Below are 7,678 nucleotides of genomic sequence, written 5' to 3'. Positions count from 1 at the left end.
GAAGCTTGTCCTGTGGAACACCTCTGACCTCTGGTCCAACAGCTCCTCAGTACCTGAACACCTGAAACAACGACTTGACAGCACGGTGGATACTTCTTCTTACACCATCCTCGACCTGAACCATTCAGACTCCGGCCCGTACCGAGAGGAGTGTTGGACTGAGGGCAACGTGATGCATGAGAACAACTTCACTATTACTGTTTGTACTTCATTAGGTGGGAGAGTTATCAGAGTGAGACCTGGAGAAACAGTGGACCTGCCATGTTGGGGACAGGCTCATAATCTGGATGTCCAGTGGCTCAAACAGGACTCTAGATATGAGCAAGAAACATGGAGCAGAGTTTTTGGGGACAATACGACATCAGTGATGGACAATGTTAGAGGAAGATACCAAGTGGTGACAAACACATCAGCTCTTCGTGTTTCCAACGTCACAACAACAGACTTTACAGAGTACAACTGTCTGGTGATGAACCAACAGCAGTGTGTTAGCAGTTACTCTGTAGAGTTGAGACTACATTATGAGATGATCTACGGCTCAGTGGGAGAGACCGCTGTGTTGCCGTGCACTATCACTGACTCCACTGATGAACAGCCCCCACGTTGGAGGTCTAATCTGATCTCTGGCCCAGAACTACACAACCAGACTGTTCCTTCAGTAGACCAAAACTACTCGCTGGTGTTTTCATCTCTAATGTTAAATCACTCAGGTCAGTACTACTGTGAAGCCTCTAGGAGACGGCAACAGTATGAGCTGGTGGTGTGTCCCAAATTTGGCCCCCCTGCTGTAGAGCTCTTCTCAGAGGGAGAAGAAGTCACTCTCAGATGCAGAGATTGGGGAGAGGATAGGGGGCATGTTTGGTTTATCAAGTCGAACCGAACAGAGGGAAGAATCTTTAGTGTAGAGTCTAATCAGAGAATGGGCAGAGTGAGCACGTACTATAATGGGAGCCTGGTTATCTCTAATATCTCAGTGGGAGACGCAGGAGAGTACTGGTGTGCAGTTACTGACCTATATGATGATTATCAGTGTGAGTCAACAGAGAGAACTGTGTTAGTGTACATGGAGCCCTTTGGGATTTACTCCACCTTCTTCAAAGTGCGATGCTCAGTGCTCAGTGTCCTGCTGCTGATGCTCTGTGCTGCTGTAGTCGCTGTGAACCTGAGGACACGGAGAGGAGCGCAGCTTTCAGCTCACACACACACTTAATATGCATATATGATCATTTCATCATTGGCTTTAATACAGCCTGGTATACACTGGCTTTAATACAGCCTGGTATACACTGGCTTTAATACAAGGGATGGGACACATTCATGCAGAGAAAACATTTAAACTAGAACACAAAAGACAGAAACAACAAACAGAAATGATGGGAAATAAGACATAAATACCCAATGATTATTATTATAATAATATAAAATAAGTTTTCAATGTTAGAAGTTAACATTTGATGCTGACAGGGTGCAGATGTTCCCTTATTGTCTGTATTAATATGTTGTGTATATATATATATATATATATATATATATATATATATATATATATATATATATATATATATATGTGTGTGTGTTCCAGATGTTGTATTTTAAATCTAAAGATTATGTGATGTTGTATATTATATATGAAGGAATATGAATTGTCTTTAATGCATTTATAATAGTTGTATCTTGCAGTGTTGTCAGTGTTATAAACGTGTTATTATATCTTGGTCTATATCTATAATCTATCGTCTGTATAATAAACATTATTAATGAACTATACAACTCGTTCTGATTGTGATTTCTGATTAATTATTATAATCAACATATCTCTGGGTCTGTAAAATGTTTCTTAAGTTAACTTCCAGTAAGTAAAGTTGATTTCTAGAGCACATTTAAACACACATTAATCTGACCAAAGAGCTGAATAAAAGAACATTAAAATGTAAATATCAAAACCCAAAAAGAAGATCCCAACACCAACAACAAGCAGCAGTTCCCAAACCCAGAATGATGACATGATGAGACCAGATAGAGAGATTAGAGAGTTATAATGTGTATTTATCTGAGATATAAAAACAGAAATGGAGGGAGACCATCTGATATGTGAAGGCAGCAGCTTCCACCGTCGTGGAGCAGCAGCTGGAAAGGCTCTGTCCCATATTTGGCAGTTTGCAGATGATCTGTATCTGTGTTTTATTATAAAGTTAATGAAATAAAAGGTGTTGTACTTTGTCTCAGCTACAGCTCTGAGTCTCTCCCTCTGCTCCCGTTTACCTCACCACTGATCTCACTTCATGTCCCGCCCACAACACTATCTGGTTGGTAGATGGTAGACGAGTATCAGCCAATCAGCACTCACCACTGAGTCTCACTTCATGTCCCGCCCACAACACTATCTGGTTGGTAGATGGTAGACGAGTAACAGCCAATCAGCACTCACCACTGAGTCTCACTTCATGTCCTGCCCACAAGAAGGAAGAAACAGACCATAATAAGTTCAAGTTCAAGTGTGTTGTCATGTGCATTTAAAAGTATAAAGTACAGAGAGAATGCAATGAAATGTGCTTTGCCCTGGTCCTCTCTTCTCATAAAAACTATCAATATAATTTGAATAAAACAATAAAATGACCTGAATACGTAGAACAAGATACACACACACACACACACACACACACACACACACACACACACACACACACACACACACACACACACACACACACACACACACACAGAAATACACAGCTGACCAGAGAACCCCAACCACCACTTAAGCAGCCCCCCAAAGACCCACGCCTACACCGCCACCAACAGCTAGCCATCAAATCCAAAACCATTCACCATCAATCACCTTCAGTAGACAGTCTCATCCAGGAAACCCTCAAGGAGCTAGATTCACTGTCTGGTTTGGATCTGCCACCAAAAAGGACAGGAGCAGACTACAACGGACAGTTAGGACCAGGGCATGAAATTGGCACCCGCCCACCCGCCAAATGCGGGTAACTTTTGTGATTGGCGGGTGAAACTGTCAATCTACCTGCCACATTGGCGGGTAGCCAATGAGAATTGAGTGATTCAGACTCGTAACTATCGGTAAGCAGGGTACGCGGTTGCTTACGGGCCTGGTCCAATCAGGGGCCCGCATCACTAGAAGACATTGATTGACAGCCGGGGCTCCCTATCGCATTTTCATTACTCACACAATCCCAGCATCCCACGTGCAGCCACTGACCAAGCGGGAGTGAGAACAGGTCAAGTTAATTTCCTAGTTTCTGATATGAAGACGAGACGTGTGTGACTCGAACATCTCACATTTACCAACAAAACATACAGCGAAAGACCGTGCAAAACATTTCAGACCGTCCTGCCAACATGTAGACATTTTAACACTGACGCGCACACACAATCACATACACAGACACACAAACACACGCACGCACAGACACACACACAAACGCACACGGTGGATGCAGGAAAAAACGCAGATGAGACCTACAGGATGACCTAAATTGAGGGCAGCTACTCTCGTTATTGTAAGTGCAATGATAAGTTAAAGTCCAATAAGTACTTTATCAAACCATATGAATGTGTGTCCCAGGCCAGGATAGGAAATTAACTAACAATGTAAAGATTAACAAGCCACTGATAATGACAGATATGTTCATATTTGATTCATCCAATAAATTATTTTGTGTCTTAAATCCACCAGCCTTTTTCATATTTTACCAACATTTGCAGCATCCTGAGCCTTTTTGGTAAAGTTCCTAGAAAATCTCAGCCCAGAGTAATGAATTAATAGTAATAAGTATTATTCTCCCCAAAACAAGTTTCCTTTTTATTTATTTTTTTATTTTTAAGAACTATACAAAAAACATTCATGTGTTATGGTGCGCATTGTTTGGTTGTTGTTGTGGTGGCGTAGGCTACTCCTGATTTTGTCAGTCATCTCATCTCTTATATCAGTGGCATAACGAGCCAACACCGGGCCCCTATGCAGGATTATCAAGGCGGGCTACCATCAATAGGACAGGACAGGATCATAGAGTCACAGCAATTCCTGTTTTTCACCTTTATGACGCAAAAAAAAAAGTGGCTGGTAAAAAGTGGCTGGTGGGCAAAAAAGTTAACTTCATGCCCTGGTTAGGACTGCAGAACAGATCTTCAGTGCCAACCTGCCCTCCATACATGACTTATACACTTCCAGAGTCAGGAAACATCACTGCAGACCCATCTCACCCCGGACACAACCTGTTCCAGCTTCTCTACTCTGGTAGGCGCTACAGAGCACTGGACGCCAAAACCAACAGACTGAGGGACAGTTTCTTTCCACAAGCCATCAGTCTGATGAATGTTGTGGCAAAATGTGATCAAATCTGTTTTAATTGAGTTATGGGAAATATACAATGTACAACAAATATGATACTAGATAAGAGATATGTATTTTGCTTGAAATAAGGAAAGACCTTCTTCCTCCTCGGATCACCTTCAGTTGTTGCTGTATAGCCCCAACAGCTACGGATGGCTCACCGCTGTATAGCTGCAACAGCTACAAGCCAACGCCTTAAGCTTGGCGTTCAAAATGCAAGATCAGCTAGATGACTTCATCTAGTGGAAAATCACCCAAAAAGGTGGTCTTCAGCCTCAAAGTAGCCAATTGAAGTTTTATACGTATGTTATGAAGGTGATCACTGGAGCGCTCCTCAGGAGGAGAGTCTCTCTTTTGGCAAATATAAGACGCAGCACAACAAGGAAATCTTTAGCAAGCTTTCCGGTACTTGCTCGGGTTTCTTGTGTGTAGAATTCTTTTCGAAGCACTTAATGTGCAAAAGAGAGTTTAATACTCTCTTTTTCACATCTGACTCTGACTCTGAGTGGATTTTCTTAGACCTCGTTTTGGGACTTTTTCATTCTTTGAAGAGAACTTGAAGAGAAGTTGACAAAGTGCAGCTGGTGATAAGGTCTGCACCTATAAATCTGGCCTTGAACTATATTTTATTTCATCATGAATAGCTGACATCTGACTCACAGTGGCAGGTTCAATTCCTGAGCAATAACCCAGCAACACTGTCTCTAATCAGCACCTGTTTACTGGTTCCACTTATTTATTCATCATTCTCTATTTCAGAGCTGTTCATACTGTTCATATTATAATACTTATATAATAACATAATACTTATTTATTCCAGCATGCTTTGCACTATGCTCCGTAATTACAATAATAATTTATCATAAAAATAATTAACTCCTGCACACTTTGCACTCTTCATTGCACTACTGCCTCAACCTGTCTATATTGTTTCTGTTTATAGTGTGTATTGTTTGTTTTGTATGAGTAAGCACATTGTGAGCAATGTATAATCCAAGCAAAATTCCTCATATGTGTCCTCATACCTGGCAAATAAAGATGATTCTGATTCAATACAGCCCAACACACCACCAGAGGGAGCCACTACACCACAAAGGAACGGCCACAAGCCACAATATACCATAGACAGTATATAATAATGGACCAGCAGGTCCCGTGTCTCTGGACGGAGACCAGTGAAGGCCGTTAGAAGCACTTTCCCGGTGATGGCTGAGCGTTACTGAGCAGCCTCCAACTGAGCTTGAAGACGTAGATGTGACGTGAGCAACCTGTCTGAAAGTTGGAAGTCTTCTGGTAGCTGTGCCAAGAGAAATCTCAATCATTCCCAATCTAGCAGAGACGGAGAGCGTAGGTATATGTAAGGAGATAACATAGACACAGGCTAATTATTGATCACTAAAATGATAGTTAACATTAGTAATTACACTTAAACAGCTAATGGAAGTCCAAACTGCCTGAGAGCTTCTCCTGTACTATACGGTAATTCCTCTACTATGAGACAGTAAGTCTCGTGGTTATGACCCAATCGTTAGCCTATTTTTATAAAAACGTCTGCTACGGAGCCATAACGTGAGCTACAAGGTAATGGAGCCTTTTATACATTGTCGTGTTTCTTTAGAAATAAACAACGGACAAATAGAGTCTTTAAACTCTTCAGATGTAAAGTTATTCTCTGTCAAAGTGACGTCAGAATGAATGGCAGTCAATGGGATGCTAACGGGAGGTGATGGCTTGGTAGCAGCAAAATGGCTTCATAGGAGCTACGCGGTCCGAGGAGAAGCTGACCCCCTTTGCAAGATACCAAAGCACCAAAGCGAACACCAGCACCCATTCTCCCGTCCAGCACAAGGGCGTAAATCCCAGGGGGGTCAGGACCCCCCCCTTCTAAGGCTTGTCCCCCCCTAGAAATGTCATTAAAACAATGCTGTGTATTGTAAATAACATAATGATTAAAATATCTGTCTAAGTAGGAAAACAATACGAACCCCAAAAAATGCTTTTTAAGTTTAGAAACATTTTGAGTTCCCCCTCCCTTGCCTCACAGTGGTTTGGTCCACTGCATGCTGTCCGTGCGTTCATGGACATTGGAAAAACGTTTTTCCGAGTGAAAACGTCATCATTCACGTCCCTTCCTGTGGGAACCAGAGGTGGGAAACTGGGGCCAGATTTTGCTAACTGAGTTTCCCAGTTGGTGACGCGTTGTTGACAGCTGATGTTTGATGGAGGCGACTTTGGTTCACTGAACAGATTCCAATGACAATAAACTGTTTAGTAGACAAACGCCTCTGCTGAGAAACATACACAGACATAACATGTTTCAGATTATTCATAAATAGGCCTATATGTATATAAAAACACAGCTTATCCATGTCCTTTCCCTTTGGTTGTCCTGCAGATAACACAAACACCTGACGATGTGCTGTTTGGATGCTCACATAAGAAAACAGCAGCAAATTATTGTGTCCTCCATGTTTTCACCAGGTTTTCACCAGGTTTTCACATGTTTTCACTCTCCGTCTACTAGTACCCTTTCTCGCTGTCCTCTCCGTCTCCTAGTAGCCTTTCTCCCTGTCCTCTCCGTCTACTAATACCCTGCTCCCTGTCCTCTCCGTCTCCTAGTACCCTTTCTCCCTGTCCTCTCCGTCTACTAGTACCCAGCTCCCTGTCCTCTCCGTCTCCTAGTACCCTTTCTCCCTGTCCTCTCCGTCTACTAATACCCAGCTCCCTGTCCTCTCCGTCTCCTAGTACCCAGCTCCCTGTCCTCTCCGTCTACTAATACCCAGCTCCCTGTCCTCTCCGTCTACTAGTACCCAGCTCCCTGTCCTCTCCGGCTCCTAGAGCTCAGAGGTCCCCAACAGCTCTTGGTGTGAGATTGAGGGGCTCAAGTGCAGCATCGGCTTGCTGAGGAGGCAGGACCTGCATGTGTCAACCCTCATCACAGACAGACATCGCCAGGTAAATACAATAAAGATGTAGAATGTAGATTTATGAATTGCACTGAGGCTGGACATTTGTGCTTTTTGCTAATGCACTGAGGGCCAGACAGTGCAAGCATCCACAACGTTTGCTTTCTACTCTTTAGGTTGCCAAATGGGTGAGAGGAGAGCTGTGTCCAGAAGGAACACAGCATTATTTTGATGTCTGGCACATTGGGAAAAGTATGTATCTATTGTTGGAAGTTTGAAGCAGTTTTTGTTATTGCATTTCAATTAATACAATTTGTTATAAAACCAAGTCTGGGGAAGGCCTTGGATACAGCCTCCAAAGAGAGACAGTGTGACCAACTACTGTTGTGGAGGCCAGCCATAGTCAACCACCTTTACT

At 42.8% G+C, this 7,678-nt stretch overlaps 1 long non-coding RNA gene across 1 annotated transcript; it reads left to right on the top strand.

Moving 5' to 3' along the window:
- The first annotated feature begins 280 nt into the window (after positions 1 to 280).
- LOC116059854 lies at positions 281 to 5,403 on the top strand. Its single transcript, XR_004107395.1, has 3 exons — positions 281 to 609; positions 1,858 to 1,861; positions 5,393 to 5,403. It is a non-coding gene; the product is annotated as an uncharacterized LOC116059854 (long non-coding RNA).
- The last annotated feature ends 2,275 nt before the right edge of the window (positions 5,404 to 7,678 follow it).

This window comes from Sander lucioperca, chromosome 7 (genome assembly GCF_008315115.2).
Source record: "Sander lucioperca isolate FBNREF2018 chromosome 7, SLUC_FBN_1.2, whole genome shotgun sequence".
NCBI classification, from domain to species: domain Eukaryota; kingdom Metazoa; phylum Chordata; class Actinopteri; order Perciformes; family Percidae; genus Sander; species Sander lucioperca.
Note: the sequence above shows the minus strand (reverse complement) of the source record. Positions and strands in the feature narration are given on the sequence as shown.